The following is a 13,483-nucleotide window of genomic DNA, read 5'->3' as shown; positions in this document are numbered from 1 at the left end:
ATATTTTTAAAAAGTTCACACCTACGTACGTACACTACTGTGGTAAACTCAAAGACATCGATGCAAGGAAAATTTCCTAAAATCTACAAGAGTTAAGGACACATATCTTCAGAGTCATAGTTAGACTAGAAGCAGTCTTTTCATGAGCAAAAAATTATATTCCAGAAAGTCATCAGACAGAGTATGCAAAAATGGTTGAGAGAAAAATATCAGATATCGATCAATATCAAGTACAGTAACCAGCGGTACAATTATTGTAGATATAAGAAAAATAAGTAATTTTCTCAGACATAAATTTTAAGAGAGTTTAGTACTGTTTCTAGAGTCAGCTGCAAATGATCTTTAGTATACAGGGAATGAATCCACGAAATGCATGTATGTAGCTAGAAGATGTAGTAAATAAATGTCAGAAAAACATGTCATATATCTCAGTAAACACTGACAAAAATATTGGAAACAGTTTAAAAATAAACTGAAAATAGGTAAGGTACTAGGATAGGTAAAATATCTTGGGGAAAATTTAAATAAGTCATTATCCTGTTGGTGAAAGGACAGATATATTATCTTCAGTTATTTTAGAAAATATAAAGTTATTATGTTAGGGCATTAATTTTTAACTGAAATGCAATAAAGAGAGTATCCAATTTTTAAGATAGTAAAGATGTATAAAGAATAATTGATCAATAAAAGGCAGTAAACAATAAATGTAATAAACTGCTGAAATCACCTCTGGAAAGTGGGACTGGAAGGGTGCAGGGAGGTATTTTTTAGTCTAGAATGTTTCCTGTGGTTTCAAATTTCATTACTGTTGCTTCCAGGTGTATGTGTAACTTTTTTAAAACATTAAAATTTTAATTTTTTTTTCAATATAGAAGAAAATTCTTAGTAACAACAGGAAAGAAATGCATAAGCATCTTGCCATGGCTTTCTTTGGTGAAAGGAATTATGACTTTGTGTGTGTGTGTGTGTGTGTGTGTGTGTGTGTGTGTGTGTGTGTTGCTTTAAGTGCTTTTTTAAAAAGTGTATTGCATTTATAATCAGAAAATTAAATAAATTCTTACTCTAGATCAGATCTGATTGGTGTATGCATAAATATCACTTGTGTTTTTAAGCTATATGGATCTGAGGGCCAGCATCTCTAAAGCTTCTCTCAGTGTTCCTTAAGCTCCATTTTTGTATCTAACTGTGATTTATACCTCCAAATTTACCTTTCTACTAAATAACCAATATAATTGATTAGATGATAATTGTAATTTCGTTATTTTCATTGTTTTATATTATTGCTTCTCAATTAATCCTGAAGCTTTTTAGACAAATGTTATAGTAGTGATACTAAGATAAAAATGATTAAAAAACTACTATAAGGAGTGCCAATTAATTTCAAGGCTTTCTTCCAAGATGTTTTCACATATTAACCCATTTAATCCTCTTGCTAATACTACGAAGTATTTTTCTTTCCGTTAGTGATGGGGAAACCAAGGTATAGAGAGACTAAGTAACTCACCTAAGACCACAAGGCTACTCTGTGCTGGATGTAGAGAAGAGCAGGTATATAGGTGATGGATGGCACTTCAGCTCGAGTGGCCTGCCATCAGGATCCTGCTTATCACTTTAGACCCATGCAGAGAATGTGACTTAATTGGAACATGTTTTACCAGTAAGAACATCCATTTTGTTACTTCATAGAATACATGATCCTTTTATTGCCTCTTTAAAAATATCAATATCTAAGTAATTTCATTCATTTATTCATTTAATTGGAAACTGATTATGCTTCAGTTTTATACCCACTCTACTGCCATTAAATATTTGAGAGAGCTAATTTTGATTCATGTTACTAGGACCCAAATTCACTGTAAATTATCTTAGGATTCATTACAAGATAGGTAAGTAGGCCATTGACTCCCTCATGAAAGACTAATAGAAGATCAAAAGAATGGCCTTGACTCTGTGGTTTTATTTTTTTCTCCCTCTATTTGTCCTGTGTTAGGCCTTGACTGTATATTCAATACTAGAATACACAGTGCACACAAACTCAATTTTAACTAAAACAGCTCTTGTCAATATGAATAATGAGAATAATTTAATTTTCTAATGAAATTTCCATTTAAAAGAATTTTTCCAAACTGAAAGATTTTTTTCAAAGCTTATCAAAGAGATTTCTATTCTTCTCTTATTTAACAAAAACAACAAAAAAGAAAGAAAAATATAGTGGTGATGGTAGGATAAAAAACAAAGCAAAAAAACCCCTGTCTTCAATGAAAAATGTGAATAGACAGTATCCCAAAACAGACTCTGAAGCACATTTTCATCACTGCTAAAAAAATAAATAAATAAATAAATAGACTTAAGGGAAGGTGTATCAGGATAAAGTGATAATTACTTTCTCCTTCTCTTACTTTTAGGAGGATGCAGTTTGCCTCTAAACCTGATGCCTCCTATTTCCTACCCCCACACACTTGAACAGCCTCCCCTAGAAGCAAAGTATGCTACCATAGTGATACATGGTTCTATAATTTGTTGCAATTGTTTAACTTACACTGTTACATTACTATCATTCAAAATTCATAGTTCATACTAGGGTTGATTCTTGTTGTTGTACATCCTTAGGATTATGACAAATATATAATGACATGATTCTGCCACTATAGTATCATACAAAATTGTCTCAGTGCCTTGATTATCATCTCTACTCTGCCTATGCCTACATCTCTGCCTATTTTAAAAGAAAAAGATCAAAGGGGTGAAGAAAGGGGAAGTGCAGATAAAAAATGTCAATCTCAAGAAGAATCAGCCCCAGTTTGGAGGACGTGCTTAGACAGTTACTCTTACATAGAGTTAGTATCTTTTGCATATATTTTTTAAAAGAAAATCAAAGTGAACTGAAAATGTATAAAATTAAAAATAATTTGGATAAGATAATAGATGTTGAAGACAGACACATGAGACCCAACATGCCCATAACTGGTGTTCCTGAAGAAAAAGAAGTAACGTAAAAACAATCTCCACATTCTCTGGGGAAAAAACATCAAATACATAGTGTGACGATTATTTTATTTCAGTTAATAAAATAATCTCAAATCAGTGGGGTACACCATCCTCAAGCCAGGTGAAGAAGACTGACCAACTTCAGAACATATTTTGGCAAAAACAACCAACCAAAAACAAGAATCATGTGGCCATCCATCACAATAAAAGAAAGTTATATACAAGGATGAAAACTTCAAATATATCTAAAAACTATTGGACAGCAACATTCAATACGGAAAGTGTCCTCAGCATTGTTTATAAATATTTACAAACCTCTGAAGGAAAAAAATAAATCTGATTCAAGAAAGATAATTTGTCTTCCATGTTTAAAGCAAATGGAAGAAACATTCTACCTAAGCACACAGAAAATACAGCATTTATGACAGTTTCTTTGATGGAGGGCTAAAAATGAACTCTAGCAACCCAAGAAATGACTCAAAGTAAAGAATATAGGAATGGTAAATTGAGCAATTGGTAAGGACTAAATCTTTTCAAACTTGAAATAAGTCCAAATGAAGACTGTAGGAATTAAGCCAGGATATAAATACTGTAAATCTCAGTAAAATAAAACTGATACTATAATTAAAATTCGGGTGATATGTGTAAGAGAGATAAAGTCCATGTGATAATTTCTTTATCACAACAGGGACTTATAAGAGATAGTTTAATATTTAAACCTTCATTCTAAAAATGACTTCAAACTATTAATAATTTTATAATTGTTGTTCTTAACTGTAAGGTGATTTTTTCTGGAACTAATCTTTCTCTTGGAAAGAAATGAATACCTGTAATTTTGTCATTTTTTTTAGTTTTAGATCAGCTTTCTTTTTCTCCCTGCTTCGTCCAAATCTAAAATTAAATTCAATACCTTTGTCAGAGTAGGGTAAGATCATGTCTTTTTAAAAGAATGTCTGTCTATGGATCTGTCAAATATCTATCTGTATATCTATCATCATCATCATTGATGATATTATGTAAATACTTATTTGTAAAAATATAAAAAATAAATATATGATAAGAAGTCATTCTTACTAAAGTCTTTCTTACTCAATGAATCAGCATTGGGTATCTCCAATGATAGTCTTTAAATTTATAATTGTTATTATGGGTGTTGAGAGTTCTTTTTCAAACTTTCGCTTGAGTTATTTTTAATGAATATACTGTATGCTACTGTATTCTAATATGTTAAAAGAAATACATAAGTGAATAATAAGCAAATATTATTTGCTTAAAAGTCATAACCTTCCTCCTTCACTAAGTTTGGACCAAATGTGTAACAATCTGCTAAATGATAATTTAAATTTGTTTTCATTAAGAAAAGTTACATGGAGAATTAAAAAAAAAAGTATTCTGGAACTTCACTAGAAATGCTCAAAGGAAGTCATGCACTGTAGTTGATGGGATTTTTTTTGATAAGATGTGATAAGTTATGCATTTATATAACCTCATATAAGGCCTTATATAAAAGTTTGCAGATTTATATTTTTATAGTCTTTGGACTGCATAGCCATGATGTTGCTTTTAAAAAATCACTGAAGCATCAAAGATGAAATAGCTCTGTATTTCTGTTTGTTATACAAATCATGTCAGTATTTTTGTATGTGTCTGTTTGTTTTGTGAATTTGTGTAGGTTTACATGTATGAGAGAAGGGAGAGGAAAGGGAGAGTGTGCTTAAATATCTTTTTTTCTTATAAAATACAATACACATAAATCAGTAAAGCCTTTAAAAACAAGAATAAAAAAGATGATAAACAAACCCATCAGGCAAATGAAAATTGTTCAAAACAAGCAATTCAGTATCAACATATGGCTTCTTTTTTTACAAAGATCTCTGGAAAACATTGCCACTGTAGATAAGATTATGAATACCTCATTTTGCAAATTGATTCTGTGTAATTCTACTGTTCTCCCTATTTTTCCTCTTGATATAACTTCTATTTAGTCATTCTGTGAATGTTTCTCAGAGGACATAGTCAGGATGCTGATTATTTAAACATAAGTAGTTTACAATTGGAGAAGCAAAACTATGAATTTCAATTTTCCCCCAAACTCCCAATGTTGGCAGTATTCCATTAACATAACGGGTTATATGTGGCTAATCTCAGAGCTCTTAAAAGTTTTGTTCCCAAGTCATCAACTTTTGAAACTTTCCATAAAGTATTATACATACCTTAATACTGACAAGCTTAACTGTAATAAATGGCAACTCCAGAAACTATTATCTAGAAGCTACATAAGTGGCAAAATACCAGATGAATTTTGCAAGCTCATGTGACCTCCAGTCTTACTTTGCTTCCCTAACTGAAACCCTCCCCAAGGAAACTTTTCCTAAACATTCCTTTAAATCATCCGTTGGACACTGTAAACCCCACCCCTTTACCCTTTGATGAAAAAATTTAGCAATCACATCTTCCATTTGCCGGTACAGAAAGGGCGTAAAGCCATCTGAAAGTACTAGAATTAGCACTGTCATCCCGTCTTGCCCATTAGTTTTACTGCAGCAAAGACTAGTGCAACACTGGAAAATAATACCTGTAGTCTCTTTCCCTGGTTTGATCCTAAGCTCTTCCGAATACAGATTCAATACATTTTCTTTCACAGGAATAAATGCATTTTAAGCATCAACATCATGGAAACACAGCATAAATAAAGCAGTGACTTCTCCCCCAACCCAAGCTTTTACCTGTTATGCTAATACAAAGACATTGAAAGGAAGAAAAGCTGCAGCTTGCCCAACAATGTTCTCATTGCAGCAGACAGCACAATTTTGTACTTACAGATCTTACCAGGGAAACGTCTCGGGATCTTTACAGTTTTTTCTGCAGAACTCTGTTTCAAGCTCTCAGCCAGGCATGCTGTGCATCCAGGCAGAACCAAGCCGTATGGAACGTCTATGCAGCTGGGAGATAATGGGACTCTTTTTCCCAGCTGGGACCGCAAGCCTTTTATCCACTGAATACTGCGTGGCTCCTCTCTGGTCTTAAGCATAAAATACGCTCCTCTACTGCTGCATTCCTGACGGAACCTAGACAATTAGTTCTTGAGGCACATGTGCAAATCTCCCGTTTGGAATATTCAAAAGGAAAATTCTCCCCACATTGAAAAGCCAGCTCTATCTTTGTCATCCCTCACAGAATCAGAGAATACTAAGAGCAGCTGCCATTCCAGTGGCATGAAAGATTAAATTCACCCTCCCCTTTTTTTTTTGACTAGAGATAGTCACTCCTGTTGGGTCATCAGAAAATCTCTTATTGAAAACTGGGTCAGGCTAACTACTTATTAGGCTTCCAACAGGAAAAGAAGTAATTTTTTTTTTTTTCTTCCTCTGGTTTCACTGCATTGTCATTTGCAAGTGAAGATTAAGCCGGTCAAGGGTCTGCCCTGATTTAGACTGTATTCAAACGTAAGCTTTCTGAAGTGTGCCTATAACTTCTGCCACTAGTTAGGGAGAAGAGAAAAGGGAAATAAAATCAAAGGATCTTATGCACTGTCACTGAAACCTTTCTAAACCCCCCTTTTTTTTTAAATTGGTGCACGAGGCTTCTAAAAGATAGGTAAGCACATGAAGTGACATCCAAAAGCATAGAGCTGCTCTCCCAGGTAACACACATATAATCTTTGAGTCCAAGAGCCACTGTGTATGAGTTTGCAAAACAGCTCTGTAAGGAAAAGAATATTATTTGTGTTTTGTGACCAACTTCTCAGCGAAACTTTTTAATATGTTAGGGTTTTGCCATTGGTTTTGAAGGGAGTAACAGCTTGTTGAATGAAAATAAGAAATAGACCATCTGAATGCAGATATACCAACACATACACACATGGCTCAACATGAGAGCAGAAAAATTGCTTGCATTTATTTTCATGTTGTAATAAAAAGAAATTCACTTTTAATATCTTCAAGTATATGGATTCTGGGAAAACAAAATCCACAAATCGAATATGGGTGTCTTTGAGACTCAGTTTGTCTTTATCCGATAATCCAAAAGGTTTCTGTGACTGCATGTTATGACTACATCTTATGGATTTCTATGATCACATTCTTCTGTAAAAAAATGTCAGTCATGTACATCATTTCTACATGGGGTCTAATTACCATCCTGGGAGGCTTAAGAGAGGAGTTAATGCTTCATAACACTAGGGATGATAATTGCCTTAACTGAACCTCTACATTGTTTTTTTTTTTTTAATTTAGAGGCATCTCTCTTTTGAAATCAACATATTATTTACTTACAAAAATGCCAATATGCTGAATTTTTCTCAGGATGTATGAGAAAAATAGTCATAATATAGTGGGTTTTTCCATGAAGAGGAATTCATTTAATTTAAAAGATGCCCCTTGACTGAAATCTTTAATACCTCTGCCCCATATTCAAAGATAGCTAATTGCTTTGCTTTCTATGTCCCTGAGAAGGGAGTAACAATCAGAAGACAGCTCTAGGAGTTCCTCCTGCTGCTTCCAGTCACATATCTGCCCCTGTGTCCACAGACGCTGCCTTCACTTCCGCGTCCCTGAGTGAGCCATGCTCCTTGCCCAAGCCAGGTCCCCCACTGTGCTCTGGTTAATGTGCTCTCTTATGTATTCAAGACATTCTTCCAGCTACCTGTCCCCCTCTTCAGAATCACCAGTTCTCCCCCTCTTCTGTGTCATTACAGCATGGAGATTAAAAGATCAACAGTCTTTCAGATGTCACATTGTCTTCCACCTACCTCTGTCATTTTCCTGCCTCTTCTTACAGTCAAGTACCTTGAAAGAATTGACTATACTCATGATCTTCAAGTCACCCTTTTACTTTCTATCTTGAATCCAATTTAATTGGCTTTTTCTCCCTACTGCTCCATATCTCACTAGCTCTTCCTTCTTAGAAACATTTGCTGGGATCTTCTCATATTCTTGTGGCTCAGCTGGTAAAGAATTTGCTTGCAATGCAAAAGACTGGGTTTGATCCCTGAGTTGGAAAGATCCCCTGGAGAAAGGAAAGGCTACCTACTCCAGTATTCTGGCCTGGAGAAATCCATGGACAGTTCATGCGGTCACGAAGAGTCAGACATGACTGAGCAACTTTCACTTCACTTCTCATATTCTTATTCTTTAGTCACTGGGGCATCAAAGCTTTAAACTAAGGTCTGTACACTAAAAACTACAGTGAAGTACAGAGAGAAATAAACTAAGACTTAAATAAAAAAAGATATATACCATGTTCATGGATGAGAAAATTTAATATTTTTAACAAGTCAATTATCTATAAATAGGTCTTTAGATTTGAAATAATTCTAATCAAAATCTCAGCTAGTTTTCTTGTGGCAGTTGTCGTGACAATAAAATTTACTAGAATGAAAATAGCTATTAAAAGGAAAATCAAAAAGATAAAGAGCAAATGGAAGTTGTTTTTTCTGATTTTAACCCTTACTACTCTCCTAAAGTGATCACAGCAGTGTAGTTTTGGCAGAACACTTCAATAGAACATAAAAAAGTATTTAAAAATAGAACTACACTTACATGATCAATTGATTTTAGACAAAGTTTCCAAGATAATTATGATTAAAATGTCATATTTAAGAAACAGTGTTTAAACAAATGGATATTTGTTTGGAATTTGGAATAAATTAATCTTAATTCACTAAACATACACCAGGAAAATGAATCACAAACCTAAACATAAAATTTGAAATGGATCACAAACCTAAAAGTAAAACTTTGAAACTTCTAGAAGAAAATATGCAAGTTATTGGGGTAGGAAAATATTTCTTAGGACACACATACGTACACATTTAAATGCAATAACACAAAATGTAGAGAAAGATAAAATATTGGCCTTCATCAAAATGGAAAATGATCTTTGAAAGATATCATTAAGGAATTTTAATTTTAATTTAAAGAACTCAATAACAAGAAGAACACCAACTAAAACAATTTAAAAATATATAAACAGACATTTCACCAAAGATATGTGAATAACCTTTAAACACATAAAAAAAAGGTGCTCAGCGTCATTATTCATCAGGAAAATGTAAATTAAAATGACAGTGAAATACCACTACACAGGGCTTCCCTGGTAGCTCAGCTGGTGAAGAACCTGCCTGCAATGCAGGAGACCCCAATTCGATTCCTGGGTTGGGAAGATCCCCTAGAATACTCCAGTATTCTGGCCTAGAGAATTCCACAGACTGTATAGTACATGGGGTCACAAAGAGTCAGACACAACTGAGCAACTTTCACTTTTCACCGATTAGAAAGGCTAAAATGCAGAACAATGAAAATACCAAAGCGTTTTTGAGGATGTGAGTCAACTGAAATTCTTACACCTGGGTTGCTAAGAGTTTAAAGTGTTAAAACTACTTTGAAAAACAATTTGGCAGTTTCTTAAAATATTATTACCAAGAAACTCTACTCCTGTGTATTTTCTCAAAAGAAAAAAAAAAGCGTATGTCCACACAAAGGTGTGCGGTGAAGATTCAGAGCAATTATTTCTAATAGGCAAAAGTTGGAAACCACACAAATGTTTATCAGAAGATTAATGGATTAGATAATGTGCTACTTTCACAAATGTAATACTTGTTAGCACTAAAAAGACAAAATTTGCTAATACTTATTACTTAGATTAATCTAGAAAATGGTATGCTATTAAGAAAGATATTCAGGGAAAGCCACAGCAATTTGATAATGACAGAAAACAAAGAATGCTTGCTTAAGGCTGAGGTGGAGAGAGATTAATTGCAGTTGGGTATCAGGGAATTTTTCAAGTGATGAAAATATTGGTTTTGGTTGTGATTGAGGTTACAAAGATATGCACATTTGACAGATGCTTTCATACTTTACAAGTGAGTATGTCTTATTTCATGTAAAGTATCTTACAAAGTTGAGATGTAATAAATTAAATGATGATGATGTTAGGTAGTAGCTTTTCTTAAAGTTTTGAAAAAATAAATATTGACAAGCCTATCATTCAGATCAAATATTATCATGTTTACTATTGCCATAATTATTGATTTTAGTGGGCTATGAAAATGCCCTCTCCAATTTCTCTTATGATGGTTAGTCGTTTCAATTCTTTTTCAATATGTGTCAATTTAATGTGTTTATATTTTTTAGAAGACGATGGTGATGATGGTGATGATGGTGACATCGAGGGAGAATTTTATAGCCCAAAATATATGCCAGGTAGTATTTTAAATGTTTTATATTAGTTATTTATTTAATCTTCACAGTAACCTGATTAGTGTTATCATTTTCCACATGTAACAAACAAGGAAATTGAAGCACATAGTGGTAAACTGAATTGTCTTAAAGCATCCAGTTAGGAGATGGTAAGGGGGGATCAAACCCAGGCAGTCTGGTATTGGAATTCAGTATTAACATTGATTTTGTTATTCAGAATCTTATACTCCTTTTTATATTTTCTCTACTTGACATGTCAAATTCTGTGAAAAGAATATTAAATTTTCCCCACAAATATTTTTTAAATCAAATAATCCTTATTTTCAAGAAGATTTTGCACTGCATATTCTGCTGCTGAATTGCTTAACGGATAAATGTTATATAAATATATATATATATGTGTGTGTGTGTATACATATATATTATTAGTATCTCACTACAGTGAGTATGTAGTATATACAGTATCTATCTTATTGCCTACCTACACAGTGAATTGCATCTCTTTGTGTATAAATATATACATATATATGTATATGATTGCCTCTTTATGATATAGCATCGTTAGGAATCTTTTCAAATTGTTTACATCTCTTGCACATGAATTGGCATCCCCATTTTCTAGTTTGCATTTTCCTGTATATATTTCACACTAACACAATTTTTTGCCACTTTGTTTGAACTGTCTTTCTCATAATCATCATGCAGTTGGATTTTTTAATCCAGTGTGACTCTGCTTTTTGATAGGGTAGCCTAGTACACTGCATTTAACATGGTATCTAGCATTCCTATTGGAATCTCTTTCTTTATTCTCTCATTTTTGCTGAGGCATGGGGACGGGCGTCTCTATGTGCACAGGTATTTGCCACATGCCCACATGGTCTGGGAGACATTGAGACCAACATTTCAGGTTCTACCCAATGCAGTGGGACAGTATCATTCAACAGGACCCCCATTAGGCACAGGCTGAGGTGTAAGACCTCTCTCAGGTCTGCCACAGAATTCCTTCAGCAGTGAAATCAACTTCAGGGAGCTGTGGAGCATGGCTTATTTCCCCCTCACAGCCTCAAGGAGAATTCCTCATTCATGACTGCTATTTCCTCTGCTCTCTTTTTGAAAGTGAAAATGAAAGTGTTAGTTGCTCAGTCATGTCCGACTGTGCGACCCCATGGACTGTAGCCCGCCAGGCTCTTCTGTCCACAGAATTCTCCAGGCAACAGTACTGGAGTGGGCTGCCATTCCCTTCTCCAGGGGATCTTCCCAACCCAGGGATCCAACCCAAGTCTCCAGCTCTCTTGATACCAAAGGAAAAAAAGAAACAGTGTCCATCTTCCTAATGTTTTCCAGTGCAATACATATGGTCCCCTCACTGCCAACTCTTGAAGTGTGTCCCCCAAATTTTATAAGCTTCAGTTCAGTTCAGTTCAGTTGCTCAGTCGTGTCCAACTCTTTGTGACCCCATGAATCATAGCACGCCAGGCCTCCCTGTCCATCACCAACTCCCAGAGTTTACTCAAACTCATGCCCATCGAGTCAGTGATGCCATCCAGCCATCTCATCCTCTGTCGTCTCCTTATCCTCCTGCCCCCAATCCCTCCCAGCATCAGGGTCTTTTCCAATGAGTCAACTCTTTGCATGAGGTGGTCAAAGTACTGGAGTTTCAGCTTCAGCATCAGTCCTTCCAATGAACGCCCAGGTCTGATCTCCTTTAGGATGCTTCAGGCACCACAAATTTTGATCTGTTTCTTCCTTTTTCAGGAAAAGCATGCCTACTAACTGTAACTTGTATATGTGCATGTGTGTGTGCGTGTGTGTGTGTGTGTGCATATGTATGTGTGTGTGTGTGCCTGTGTGTGTGTGTGTGTGTGTGTATCTACTCAGTCGCTCAGTTGTGTCCGATTTTTTGTGACCCTTTGAATTTTATCCCGCCAAGCTCCTCTGTCCATGGGATCCTCTAGGCAAGCATACTAGAGTGGCTTGCCATTTCCTCCTACAGAGGATCTTTCCAACCCGGGGATCAAAGCTGCTTCTCTTGTGTCCCTTGTATTGCAGGCAGATTCTTTATCTGCTGAACCATCAGAGAAGCCCTTAACTTATATACAGTTGCTTTATTATGAAAAAACATCTAATGACATTCTTTCTCTAAAGGAGAGATTTCCTTTCTCTAAAGGAAAGATTATTGAACTAATGCAATTATTTAAAGATATAAGATAAACAAACATAGAGATGTTGTCGTCTTGATATTACTGTTTTGCTTGTTTCCTTTATTTTTTATTTAGATGCTTTGGCATGTGCAACTGTTCTAAATAACTTTTGTTTAGAAATATATATATTTAATAAGACATTTTCCCCTGCCCATGATAGACATTTCTCCTAATTTTATCAAAATATAAACACTTTCGTATAACTTCCTAAGGGCTTCCTCTGGGTCAGACACTGATTTTAAAGTCTTGCTTAACCCTTACAATGACCCTGTGATGTAGTTATTATCACCTTTGCTTTACTGGCACCTGAGATTTGGAAAGATTAAATACCATGCCAAGATCATACAGACTGTAAAAGGTCAAACAGGGATTTGAACGCAGGTCCGTTACCCTCAACATCTGTCTTTGAACCTCTCTGCCAAAAGCTCTTTGCTGTACACAATGGTATATCTAATGAAAGACAAAATATCTGCTATAATTTTATGTGTATTTCACTCTTAAAACATAAAAGGTTTCTCGTGAACACAATCGTTTAAGCTGTAACTGCACACACTTTGACAATTAACTAGATGGTTAAGCCCTATACTATTTACAGAACTGCTTATTTTTCATAAAGACACTACGAATCTAAATATTTGGCTCAACTCTTCATTGTGCTTTGAAAAGGATAGAAGTATTAAATCATTCCAAAAATGTAGACTGTATTTTTTTCTTTTCCGTTTTGGTGAGGGAGAGGTAGGAATTGAAATGCCATGAAGGGAAATTTAGTACACATATCACATTTACTTTCTGTCAGGAAAAGCACATTGAAGGAAGTACAACAGTTTTCTTAGTCTCTTACTCCAACACAAAATTGTTTTTTCACTTTATACTATATATGTATATTTCCCAGGTATTCAGAAATGCACTTCCCTCTGGAAAGAAAAAAGGGAGGAATACCCTTTTGCCTGCAAATGTATTGCTTTTCATAAGGAAAATAGGGAAATGAATATATTTTCCTTCTACAACATAGTAAGAAACAGTATATTTTAGCAGAACTATATTCCAATAATTCAGTTCAAACTCTTGAATATATTCATATAAATATAGAAGAAG

The 13,483-nt window shown here is 34.6% G+C and overlaps 1 protein-coding gene across 1 annotated transcript in view; it reads right to left on the bottom strand.

Moving 5' to 3' along the window:
* Nucleotides 1-6,142, bottom strand: part of LOC122424623 (contactin-6-like) — a 314,935-nt gene extending 308,793 nt beyond the window's left edge. The window contains 1 exon segment of the mRNA XM_043442644.1: nucleotides 5,818-6,142. The gene's annotated coding sequence lies outside the window, so the exon portion shown is untranslated.
* Nucleotides 6,143-13,483: the final 7,341 nt, after the last annotated feature.

This window comes from Cervus canadensis, chromosome 22 (assembly GCF_019320065.1).
Source record: "Cervus canadensis isolate Bull #8, Minnesota chromosome 22, ASM1932006v1, whole genome shotgun sequence".
Lineage (NCBI taxonomy): Eukaryota > Metazoa > Chordata > Mammalia > Artiodactyla > Cervidae > Cervus > Cervus canadensis.
Note: the sequence above shows the minus strand (reverse complement) of the source record. Positions and strands in the feature narration are given on the sequence as shown.